General features: G+C 46.9%; 1 protein-coding gene and 1 long non-coding RNA gene across 10 annotated transcripts in view; one reads left to right on the top strand and one right to left on the bottom strand.

Annotated features, from left to right (window-relative positions):
* The window catches only part of LOC144822475 (uncharacterized), a 185,840-nt gene that overhangs the window by 31,772 nt on the left and 140,759 nt on the right, over nt 1-13,309 (top strand). The gene's annotated exons all lie outside the window — the stretch shown is intronic.
* Nucleotides 1-13,309, bottom strand: part of MYO18A (myosin XVIIIA) — an 864,705-nt gene that overhangs the window by 775,222 nt on the left and 76,174 nt on the right. Inside the window, exon 1 of one of the 9 annotated variants that reach the window (XM_078680072.1) lies at nt 8,970-9,293. The exons of the other annotated variants lie outside the window; for them this stretch is intronic. The gene's annotated coding sequence lies outside the window, so the exon portion shown is untranslated. Of the gene's footprint in view, nt 1-8,969; nt 9,294-13,309 lie in introns of those variants that run through there. 9 annotated transcript variants of the gene reach the window in all.

Below are 13,309 nucleotides of genomic sequence, written 5' to 3'. Positions count from 1 at the left end.
CCATGCAACAATATTTTCTGCAGTGCCAGCTCTGTACGGCAATGTTTTCTCCTCCACGGACGCAGTGTATCAAATTTTCTCCCCCAGGTTGCCTGTGGCACAATGTTTTCTCCAGTGCAACAATAATTCATCCACTGTGGTGCCTGAGCAACACTAGTTTCTCAACTGTGGGCTCCATATACCAATCTGTTCTCAGCTGTGGTGCACGTGCACCATTATTTTCGCCACCACGAGGCTTGTGCAAGAATCTTATCTCCAGTGCGGCCTCTGTTCGACAATCCTTTCTCAACTAAGGTGCCTGTGTAACCATCTTTTATCCACCATAATGCCCTGCATCAATGTTTTCTCAGTCTTTTCCACTGTGAACACTGCAACAATCCGTTCTTCAGTCGGGCCCTGTACAATCAACTTTTCTCCAATGTGAGCGTTAAACAACAATCTTTTCTCAGTGTCTGTGAAAAAATCTTTTTGTTAAATGTGGGCTCTGCGCAGCAATCTTTCCCTCACGCATGGCACTGTGCAAAAATCTTTTCTCCACTCTGGGCACTGTGCAACAACATTTTCTACAACGTGGGCTCTGTGCAACAATCTTGTCTCCATTACTGGTCATGTGAAACAATCTTTTCTCCGGGACGAGCCCAGTAGGTAGTCCTGGGCCCTCTACAACATTATTTTTCCACGTTGGCTCCTGTGAAACAATCCATCTCTATACCATGCAATGTATAAAAAGCGTTTCTCCACCAATAGCTCTGTGCAACTATATACTCACCAGTGTGGACCCTGTGCAACAATCGTTTCTCCATTGAGGTCTCTGTGCAACACTAATCTCTAACAATATGCAACAAAGGTTTCTCCAATTTAAGCCCAGTAAAACATTCCTTGCCAATAGTCTTTTCTCCACCATGGGACCTGTGCAACAGTATTTTCTCCACTGTGGGTTCTGTGCAACAATCCTTTCTCCCCTGTGGACCTGTACTTCACGCTCAGTCACGCTCCCGTCCAGTGTGCCAGCATTAGGCAAATGTCATCTTGAGAGTAGGGAGATGATTAAGGTTGGGAGACGTGAGGCTACAACAGTTATTTAATCTGAGTGACTGGGTCCCACAAATTTGGGGACACTCTGCTAGTTGCTCCCCTTCGAACTTGTGAGGATGTACCCACCCACTGAAAACACTCCCCACAGTTAATGCAGTAGAGATCCGAGCACTATGAAATCAGAGTCTGCAACTCATGAAGGAGGATGAGCGTTGTGAGACAAACAGTACCCAGAGTATCAAGAATATAACTGACAAATATTTTAAGGGCTGCTTCTGGATAAGACACTAAAGCCTCTAAATGCTGAACTGTGACTAACGGCCTGAGTACAATACCGGTCAGACCGGCTTCCGCGGTTCTGTCAGAGGGGGTTGGACCGCCGCAGTCTCGTCAGAAGCGGTCGGTTTGACTGCTGAATTACGATGCATGTCTTCTGCACTCTAACCAACCGCTGAAAGACCGCCAACTCCAACAGCCTTTCTCCAATTGGTGAGACAGCAGTCGGAGAAAAACAGCATCCATAGGGCAGTAATGCCTCGAGTCATTGAAAACGATGGATTCTGGGTGCATACTCACCCAAATCAGCTTCTCCCGACAGTCTACAGTGTGGAGCCCTTTATCATGGTCCCCCTACACGATGGGACCGGAACCCCAAAGACGACAACCCTGTGAGAGCCGAAATGCAGGTAAGTCCATAGGTGGCATGTATCCCCATTGGCTGGACTGAGCAAAGATTGTCACACTCCAGCAATGGGGTACAAGGCATATCCCCACATATGTCAGGCATGTGTGTACATATCACATGTTTCCTGTGATCTTGCACGCCCTTTCAGCGACATATTCGGGTGTATGTGCACCGCCGTAGATGAGACCTCCGTGGTAGCAGCATTTGCATTGTAATACAGCAGGGGGAACATTCCCGGCCTCGGTGATCAGAATCATATCGCAGAGGTTGGACGGTCGGTCTGACCGGCATGGAATATACTAGACACAAATGCACCAACGTAGTTCATGCCTCACCACTTACTATGCCATCACTTGGTTTGCTGCTTCTTCTGTATTTTCTGAGTCCAGCACTTGATTGTAATTTTTCTGTACATTAACAGCGAGTGAAGGCACGGTGTAGTGGGTGTAAGATAGCATGTTGATACTAGTTAACACACATTGCAAAAGAAATAAAACGAGATAATTTAAAAAAAAACTTGTGAGATGAATTTGGTCTTCATGAAGCATACCGCCAGTAGAGTTTTCCAGTTGTAAAGGAGAATTTTCTTCCATAAGGAACAGGGATTGCACCAGTGGGAGGAGCTAGAACTTGAGCCAAACAGGAATTGGAGCTAGTGCTGTGAACATAGTTTGCACAGGGGCCTCTGGGACAACTCAGACAGACAGCTTTAAGAAAGACCTAAGATGTTTCCAATTGTAAATTTGGATGTAAGTGGAGGCCAAAGGCAAGAGGCTACAGATGACTATATGGAATTCAACTTCTTCCAACACAATTCTAACCTTGTGATTGCCTTCTGAACTCTCTGTAGTCATACATGGGGGCGGGGGATGTTTGAGCCTCAAGGAGCAAGCAGTGAGAAGTTACAGCTGGACATAAGGGGAGATCAACATATGAAAACCCCAAAATAAAGCTGGCAGCTGCATCTGCACAAGAATCATTCTAACGGGGCGCTGGTGACACCCAAGGGATCCTACCAAGGTACTGAAGTATGTCCATCTACCGCAAACTCAAGACTAATCTGGAAAACGCATTCTTTATTGTCTGGAGCCATACAATTTGAAAGCTGGGTAGACACATCTTCAGACCTCAAAGCTAAGGGAATGGGCCGCATCTTTTGTAATGCCAAAGCCCATCAGACAGCTGCGGTCTGCACTGTCTAAAGTCATGTTATCTCGTTGGGCATCGTCAAAGGCCACAGCCATGGTGCTCAGGTTCATTATCTGCAAAGTCCAGATCAGGATGACGATTGTACTCTGCAGTGGATCAAGTCTTGGCAAGGAGACATAGGTAGATCCTGAGGAAAACACAGAATAATACAGGCAACCATGGGCACGTATTGGTTTGCACAGAAACGTTGCTACCTTTGGCAAATAAAATGGGCATCTACCTTCTTAGAAACGTGCATCATTGCTCTATGGAAACCAGCTATGATAACCGCTTCAGGTTCCTGCCCCTTGTTCACGGGCGTTCCTACACCATGACTTTGACAAGCAGCCAAGCACCCACGTTGACTGATGGCGTAACGTGTTTTAATGCAAACAGTGATTCAAACACCAGATATCTTTACCTTCCAGGTGACCTCTAGCTTTACCTAGCTGCTACTCCAGGTAAGGGCATGGTTCCTTTGTTAAGAATGAGACAAATGCTGCGCAGTAAAAACATTTCCTGCTCTGTATGTCCACTATCACTCATAGTATAATAGTAATGCTTTTCATCAAACTGTACCTGAAGTGCTGTTGGAGACAAGGGTATATATGTAATAAAGTTGATTCAACAACATTAAAGTTTCGCTTGAAATTGTCGAAGTAATAATGTCACGCCCTACATTATTACCTATGACCACTCCAAAAATGTTGAACCTGAAAAACCGAATTTATTACATATATTCTTTAATTTATCTACACGTACCCTAAAAACGTTTTACTGCCCCTTACTGCTGCTCATCCCCGAACCCCTAAAACTCCTACTATCCCTTTTCTCCAGTGTTCTCTGAACACTAAAAAACCCTTACCCCTTCTCATTCCTGAACCCTAAAAAAAACTATTACTGCCTATTAAGGTTACCCTTCCCTTAACCCTAAAAAACCCTTGCTCTCACTAATCCACTGCCCCCTTCCCCCACTCGCTGTCAATCCTCCTCTTTGCTGCAGCAGAGGGGCTCCGCTTTTACCCCTGGCCCCAGTACACTTAACTTTGCCCTTCAGGACACAACATTTTTATATTTTTTATGCAGCCACAACCTTTTGTTCTTTCTATTTTTGAGTAGATGACAATAACAAGAAAATAAATAAAATGTCTGGGAGACAATGTGAGAAAGGAAAAAAATGAGAAAACATTAAAAGAACATATAGGAAAAGGACACCACTCAGCTAAAAGCATGGTGAAACGCTTGGGCAGCCAGGGACAGACAGGGACAGACAGACAGACAGACACACAGACACAAACAATGATATAGTTAGGTATCATTATAATATCTTACTTTATATATTTTTTAAAAGCCTCAGAAATTCAATTAACTCGTGCCTCATCATGCACAGTATTCTCATCAACGATGTCATTTCAGATGTTGCATTGATGTTATCAATGATGTCATAGAATGTCATAAAGTAATAAGCAGTGCATGTTGTTTTTCCTATGGGCAACTGCATGGGGATAGCATGTTTTGGGACCCTCGTGCCTACTTTTTTTCAGCCTCTTATTGGCGGACCTCAGCAAAACTTTTAAACGGAGGAGATGAGTTGGCTTAACCTTTTCTGTGGAAAGTTTTGATGCTTCTACTGTCTTTGAAGTGTGTGTTTTACTTTTTTCTTTTAGTTTTCACTTCTGTAGAATCTGGCAGTCTTTATATTTTTCTTATCCTCTTGCAGCAGGGAATAATGGTAGTTCAGATGTGGGTTAACATGTAGATGGGTAAATCCTGGGTCAGGGAAGACTATTTCAAACTGTAGGAGAATACAGGGTATGTCATAGGTGCGCATTCTGGCCAACCATTTCCTCTCAGGCTTACAACCCTCTCCTCTACCCATCCTCCATCCCTCCAATACCAGCGGCAACTCAACCTTCAGCATTTTGGCGGTGCCCCACCTGAAATTGTCCCCATCACTCCAAGAGCATGGAGGCATGCAGCACAGATGCAGACACTTCGAGTAACAGAGAAAAGAAGCAGGGCTTGTATGATGGGCTGGTGGCCCATGCGGGTCTGTGAAATATACACCGGTTGTGCTCCTTGCTGGGTAGGTGTACTAAAGCTCTGTTAGTGGGCAAGGGGTTGAAATCGTGGTGCACTGCTCGGAAGCAGAGCACTGTAAGTCAATGCATTAAAGCTACTGGCACACTTAGAGAGTGTTATTGACATCACTGAGCAAGTAACACAGTAATCATTGGGCTTCAACTGCATGGTGACTGGTTGAGACCACGGGCGGCTCCTCCGTTTGAGTGGAGGAGCGTTGCCCCACCTGCTGCAAATGCAGCAGGCACCCACAAATAAGTAAAATGGCATGTCAATGCAATTTAACTTAAATGCCGCAGTGCAAGGGCAGGGGCGGGGCTGGATCCTGCAATTGCAGGATTACAGATGCCCCTGCAGTGCGCATGTTAGGTTGGCCTGCTCTATTGCTACTGCAAATCCGACATGCGCACTGTAAACCCAGCAATCCCCCAACTGTAAACAACAAGGGGATTGCTGGCAAAGGGCCCAAGCCTCAAAATCAGCACTGTGTTAGCCTGCTCGCACCAATCCTGAAGCAGCTCTTAGCATGAGAGCAGCTCCAGGATTGGCTGTATTGGTGTCCACTGAGCAGGTAGGAAGTCCTTCCCTTTCCTGCTCGAGGACGCTGATTGGGGATAGAAGTGCGCACCCGGGAGTGCAGTATATCGGGAGTTTGACGCCATCACCATATTTTTATAACCGTAGCCGCCACTGGTTGAGACACAGGCCCAGCAGAGTGAATCACTATAACTCTCATGCAGTTCAAACTAGGAGTCAAGCAGCAAGCGGGAGCCGAGCATAGGACACCAATCGGAACAAGATATTGGGGGCGGAAAAAAACATTTAACTCTGGGTGCAGGGGGGTTAACCACTTCACTGGGTGGTATTTGTGTGCTGTACATCGAACATAAGCTATGTATGATATAAATATGCTAACACTTAACATCAATCACAAATCAACAGAAATAGGAACAGAATGGAAATGGAAATCAAGTGAGCAGGGCGAGGGGTGGGAGTTGTTAGTGTACACAGTTATGAGAACAATTGTGCACATGAGGATCAAGCTAAACACGTGGTGCTTTTAGACATGAGGAAGGGGAGTAATTGAGGGTTGGAGTAGGTAGTTCCATGAACCATAAAAAAGGAGCCGGAGTAACGTAAGTCGATTCAGTGCAACTTCAATCAAAGCACCTTGTAAAAAGACAAGACAAGACAATAGTCTCCTCTGGAGGGAGAGCATGTCAGGTGCCATTCTTAACTGGATAGGAAGGTTGTTCCAGTTAGCAGGCGGATCCACAAAAGTATTGATTTTTAAGATACTGCGGTTTACATTTTTTGGGGAGCTAACATAAGGAAGTCTTAGCTTCTGGATTTTCTTGCACATCCAAAGAATTTCAGTAAATCAAAAGGTACTTGGAGGAGTCATTGTGTAAGGCTTTGAGGATTAAGCAACAGAGATTGAATTTAATTTAAGCCTATAGTGAAAGCCAGCAACGGTCCTTCAGGATTGGGGTGATCTGGTCAAATTTACTTTTGTCGATGATCAACCTAGCTGAGGAATGAAGGACCGCATTTAGAGGTAGCAGGGCGCTCTTCGGAAGGCCAGATAGGGTCAGCTAGGATCACATTGCCCGTTTCTAATCTGGAAATAACTAGTGCTTGAACAGCTTTCCTCAGTTCATTGTAGGAAAATAAGTGTTTATTCTTTTTTATGGCAGGGATGGAAGATTACCATTTGTGAAAAGCTTTTTAATATGGCGTTCTAGTGATAGCTTGCTGTCAAGAAAGAACCCCGGGTGCCAGCATGTCTCCCTCTCTACTCGGAGGGAACCGGGTGGGTTAACAGGACCCCAAAAGGGTGCGGGGATCAGCAAGCACCTCAAACATATATATCTCATAGGTGAAGCTACTGTTATGCTTTTAAGCGTGACTGATCCAGATATCAGGATACCAGGAAAAATGGTTGGCTTCAAGGTCTCAGACAAAGCTGGTAATCTGAGGGTTTTCTTAGGCTTGCTATACTTAACCTACCAAGATCTGTCCACAGGAAGGATGAACCCGAAATATCCATCCGAAGGTACTAAACCCTACTGGGTCCAAAAACCTAAACGGTATTGACAAAACAGTACAGTACATGCAGCTACAGTACAGGCTTCCTTACTCAAAGTAGAAATTGAGTACAGGAAGCAGCAAGACACCTTTCCCTCACATGCACACATTAGATGGATCATATACAGCAGTGGTGCAAGCTTCACTCACTCACACTGAGAGAACGGGTAGAGCTCATGCAGCAGCAGTGAAAGCTTCAATGAGAAAATAGTTACAACACAGAGAGCAGTGGTACACGCATCCCTACTAGCAGAACAGGTGGAGCCTGGGCACAAGCAAAATGAGTTTCCCCTCACAGACAGGCAGAGCATGTGCAGTTGCAAAGCAGACCTCATTCACAGACATGTTACATGCAACAGCAGTCCAAGCTTTGCTAACACAAAGTAGTTACATCACCGATTGCAGCAGTGCAAGCTTCAATCACACACTGAACAGGTACAGAACAGGCATGTGGGCAAGGCAAGCTTCCATAACCACAAAGTCCAGCATGGCCTGCCACACTGCAAGCTTCAATCACACACACTGAACTGATACAACACAGGCAGGTGAATGGGCAAGCTTCTATCACCACACATAAAACAAGTCCAGCATGGCCTGCCACACTGCAAGCTTCAATCACACACACTGGACACAGCACAGGCCGGAGGCAAGGCAAGCTTCCATCACCACACACAAAACAGCAGTGGAAGCACACAAGTGAAGCCCTTGAACCAGCAGTACAAGCGTCTCAAAATAGATGCACCGGCAGCACAAGCTACTCACATATTGGTACGGATGCCATTTACCACACGCAAACACGGTCGTGGCCCCATATTATGGTCCTTGATTTACCCACCTCGGAAGGATGGAAGGCGGAGTCTGCCTTGGCCAGACTCGAACTCATGAACACCTAATTTTGCCAGCGGTGAACTTTCACCCCACCAGGCGATCCCCCTGGCTCACAGGTCATGTAGCGATAACAAGTAAAGTAATCTTGGTCTACCAATGGCAGACTAGACACTGCTGGGGGCCACCCGCCTGTTACAAAGAAATGTAAAGAGAGTGCATCGATATTCAACGCTGGTATGCAAGTCATGGGCAGTCATTGCTCCGTGTGGACAGACTTGTCCACTATAGGTATGTTACTAAAGGATCAGAGCGCGTAAAGCTGGTTATAGGGCTAATCGTACGTACCCCTATAGAAGCTGCTACCGATCCCTTAACCCGATGAAGTCTGTGCCCATGGGACACCGGTGTATCACGAGTAGGTTAATTTCACAGAGAATGAAACAGAATGCCCAACTGCTGGAGGAACTAGAGAAGAAAATGCCCCACGGGGTGACCACAAGCACCCATTGTACAGAACACAGTCGTCTATAGGGGTCTGTTGGTCCACCTGCTGTTTGCAGAGTAATATAAAAACACAAAAAATGCAGTTTGTTCTGGGACCGTGATAAGAGTGATGCCAGCCCGAGAGACTACTTAAGGTAGCAAGCGGAAGCGCTGCATGAAACTGGAAGAAGAAGGCACTAGCTAGAGAACAGAGCCTGAATGAGTGTGGGTCAGTCGCAGCTCAGGGGCACTGCCTTGCTCTGGGGTTGCCCGTGTGGCACCACGCTCTGCACACAAAGGGAGGGCGCAGCGACTTCTCCACGACGGAGTTGTGCCGGGCAGAGGTGAAGGGGAGATGCCTGCGGGGTCATGAAACCTGCCTGCCCCCGTGCACATCCACCTGCTGCCCCTGACGCAAGCAGGCACACACCGCTGACAGGCACTGTCACGCCACGCACCGGGCAGCCCCCGCCACTACATGAGAGGGAGGGAGGGAAGGGGCGTGCAGCAGCCTGCTGCCTATGGCTGGCACTAGACTGCCATGCGCCCCGCGCAAGGGAGGGCGGCGGTGTGAGGGTACCTGTTCACGTCCCTGCGTGGCTCTCCCTCGGTCCGGTGGCGGCTGGGCTGGGCACGGCTCCGCAGGCAGCATTGACAGCCGCGCCAGCTGCACTGCCGTCTGTCCCAGCCTGGCCACCGGGCAGCCTCCCCCAGGGCTCCGACCGCCGGTGCTGCCGCCCCGCGGCCGGCGAGGGGACAGCCAGGGCTCATCACCTGCTGCCGGCTCTGGAGCCAGCTGCAGGGCTCCACACCCACCCACAAAATGTGGCGGCCACGTGAAACCCGTCCGCAAACAGGAACACGCATGCGAAGATCTCACTTCTGTGCCCGGTGCCTTTATGGTGCCTGTCAGGTTCAAAGGTCGGTTGTCACTGCCCACTTCCGAATACGATCCATTGGGCACAAACATGTGGGGACGAGGGGTGGAGGAGAAGGGGCGAGGCCATGGGAGACAGGATGAAAGATGCAACAGACACACTCCCAGGCAAGGGGGGATTCATGAAGTTAGTATGTAGAGAACACTATGTTTCCTACCTCTTTCTGGTTATTTCGAAGCACTATTGAACCAGGCCCACCCAAGCATGGCCTTTGGCCCACCCAGTCAGGGCAGGAGGCCATAGAGAAGGCACCTCTTAAATGCTTACTCAATTTAAACCTCTGCACATAAAAAAATGTCCATTGTCTTTAAAACTGAAACTGAGTGGTGTGTTTTGGGGGCAGAGTTGGGCGGGAAAACAACAGGGATAGCCGAGCTAAGAGCCGATGTACAAGCCGAGCCCTGAAAATGTTTGCTATGTGAAGCATACAACAAACATCATGTACAATATTATACTGTTTCTTCAAAATTCAATTTTCTTTTATTTCTTTAACTCGTGGAAGCTTTGACATTAATGTCACAATATAGCGCTGCACTTAAAACTACTTATTAAAAGTGATCATTTTTAAACCGTCCCACACTGGTAACACTGCCATTAGTGAACCAAGAGACAAGACAGTTGTCATGTGGACCTTGTATGTAGCCCAGATATAATAGAGCACCATTAGTCTATTAAATCAAACACAATAGGTTTTTGTATAGTTTGGTTTCCGATTCGTGTATGTGAACGTGCTTTCATGCGCAAACATGAAGAAAAGCGAGTTTTGGTGAAAAAAAATATTTGCCCAAGCTCACAAAATTTAAGTGGAGAAGCTCCAATTTATATCCAGGATTTATTTTTTCACTTTGTATAAATCAGCCTCTGAATGGCTATCTGTCTCTCCTTTTTACATTATTGCTTTGTTTTTACCACTTTGTGCAGTTTCTGCTGTTTTTATATAGTGTGAACTCGACCTGGACATATTGAAGCGCTTTACATGAACACCAGTTACATTATACAAGGTCACATTCATTTCTTTTAGGCATTGGAGATTTGCCAGGAATCCCAGGATGTTGAGCCAACGTCGAGACTCAAACCTAGCTTGTTCAGTTCCAAAGTTGGATGCTCTTGCAGTAATGCCACATCCTGGGTAGATTGAGGGTGGCAGGCAGAAGGTACATGAAAGCTTGGTTGAATATGGGCTTTTAGGTCCAACAAGATCGAAAGTTGAACCAGAGCCTGGCTTCAGGCTCAAGCTTTCAGAGCCAGTCTTCCTAGTGCAAATTTTAAGGCTTAGGTGTGGTAACAGAGACCTCTTTAACCTTGAACTACTAATACACTCTGCTTGGAATCCTGATGCTGATGCTAAAGCCTAGCCTGCTGGAAATTATGAGTTGGGCTGTTGAGTATAGACATCAGCTCTTACTCTCAAACAACTCTGTTTGGAATAAGATATAATGAAAATCTTGGGTTTGTAGGCTATCTACAGAATTTACAAAAATTGGGCCCGAATTGGCCCACCCGAACAAACCCTTGGCCCATCCAGATGAAAATTCCTAGAAACCGGGCCCGATTGGAATGGGGAAAGATGATAGCAGACAGGGGGCAAAACTTTCAACAGTGCAGCAGTTGCAGTTGCAGTGCACCAGGGCCCAGGTATGTGGGAGGATCTTTCCACCTCAGTAATGGAGGTTTTTGCTAAAGAAAATTGGGAGGGAAAGCCCTTTTTTCACTTTTAAATTAGGGCCATGGCACACATGAACGTCACGGAGGGTAGGCTACGGAAGCACTTCTGCCCACAAGACGTAGCACTATCAGCTGCCCTCGCAAATGTACCTAATTTACCAGATGTTGAAGTTGGTCCACGCGAATGAGAGGAAAGCGGGCTGTCAACGTTTGCGTTTTTCCTCATAAGACCAAGCTGTCAACATTTGTGTCCTCCCTTATAAGTACAATAAAAGTACAAAGTGAATGTGACCAACCCGAAGGTCTATCATAGGGAATTACCCATGTCCAGGAGCTCTTCATTCTTTGTGTTGTCTCTCACAGTATGTGAAGGACGAACCAGATCCACAAAAAATGTTAGGCACGGCCTCACACACCCCCTAATTTAAAGCAGCAGCATATAGGTAATCCTGAGGGAAACACCTTTGACGAAAGTGTGACTACGAGGGTGTCTCTGCAAACCCCATCCATGGGGCCCTCTGTCAAGTGCGGATGAATGAGCAGAGACGTTGTAAGTTTTGAAGTATTTATTTATAATAAAGCAGGAGCCCTCCGGCCGCAGGTAGGTTCTCCATGTAATCACAACTGCATCTGAAGATACGGCCGTGGAAACCATGGAGAAAGAATGTGGCTGTGAAGCTCCTGGGAAAACATTACATTTTAAACACAAACAAGACACATGATCATGCTTGTGATGTGGAGACATTACTCGCGTGATCATCTGCGTGCGACAGAAGGTAAGCATACCTGAAGTAAATTTTTTTTTAAAATACTTCCGGAGCACTCCCTACTTCTTTGCTTGCGTGTGCGATCATCGCGCTGAAGCTGGGGCCATAGCAGCCGAATAAACGCTGCACTAGGAAATCTTCACCGCCATCTTGGGTGAGTCATAGGCCGAGCAGACCACTTGCTCGGCCCTCCCACCCTGACCTATATAAAAAGCCAATTTCTTTGGCAATCTTGCTATCGACAGACCTACTGTAAGGTTCCTGAGGCTTGAGCCGGGAACATTGATTTTCGAGCGAACTTTTAAAAATTGTAATTCTGTGTGTTGCTTTTTTTAAAAATACTCCCGGAGCACTCCCTACCTCTTTGCTTGCGTGTGCGATCATCGCGCTGAAGCTGGGGCCATAGCAGCCGAATAAACGCTGCATTAGGAAATCTTCACCGCCATCTTGGGTGAGTCACAGGGCGAGCAGACTACTTGCTCGGCCCTCCCACCCTGACCTATATAAAAAGCCCATTTCTTTGGCAATCTTGCTATCGACAGACCTACTGTAAGGTTCCTGAGGCTTGAGACGGGAACATTGATTTTCGAGCGAACTTTTAAAAATTGTAATTCTGTGTGTTGCTATTTTTTAAAATACTCCTGGAGCACTCCCTACCTCTTTGCTTGCGTGTGCGATCATCGCGCTGAAGCTGGGGCCATAGCAGCCGAATAAACGTTGCATTAGGAAATCTTCACTGCCATCTTGGGTGAGTCACAGGGCGAGCAGACTACTTGCTCGGCCCTCCCACCCTGACCTATATAAAAAGCCAATTTCTTTGGCAATCTTGCTACCGACAGACCTACTGTAAGGTTCCTGAGGCTTGAGCCGGGAACATTGATTTTCGAGCGAACTTTTTAAAATTGTAATTCTGTGTGTTGCTATTTTTTTTAAAATACTCCCGGAGCACTCCCTACCTCTTTTCTTGCGTGTGCGATCATCGCGCTGAAGCTGGGGCCATAGCAGCCGAATAAACGCTGCATTAGGAAATCTTCACCGCCATCTTGGGTGAGTCACAGGGCGAGCAGACTACTTGCTCGACCCTCCCACCCTGACCTATATAAAATGGAACCCCCTCCCCGGAGGCGCAGTGGGCGCGCCGGCGGCGCGCCGAAGGCTTGCCAAAGGCAAGCCCGTCTGCGCCCGTCCGAGCCTGTTCCGAGCCTAGGGCCACTCCCCCTGGATCACAGACTCCGGATTTATTACACCCGGGAATCTGTTATGATGCAGTCTACCTAAAATCTTTAAACATCAACAAAGCCCACTGCACCCCGATTGATCCACATACTCTAAATTATGCTCCATATACCTGCCCCTATTGTTCTCTTCATATTATGGACTACTCTCACTCATCAGACCCAGTTGTTACACCTCACAACAAATCTTCCCACACCATCAAATTAGCCCTTCTAAACGCTCGATCACTCCCGAAACATAGGTATGAAATTGCACACCTTATTGAAAGTTGGCCCCTTGATATTTTGCTTATTACCGAAACCTGGGGAGACCAG

This window comes from Lissotriton helveticus, chromosome 3_1, assembly GCF_964261635.1.
Source record: "Lissotriton helveticus chromosome 3_1, aLisHel1.1, whole genome shotgun sequence".
Classification (NCBI taxonomy): domain Eukaryota; kingdom Metazoa; phylum Chordata; class Amphibia; order Caudata; family Salamandridae; genus Lissotriton; species Lissotriton helveticus.
Note: the sequence above shows the minus strand (reverse complement) of the source record. Positions and strands in the feature narration are given on the sequence as shown.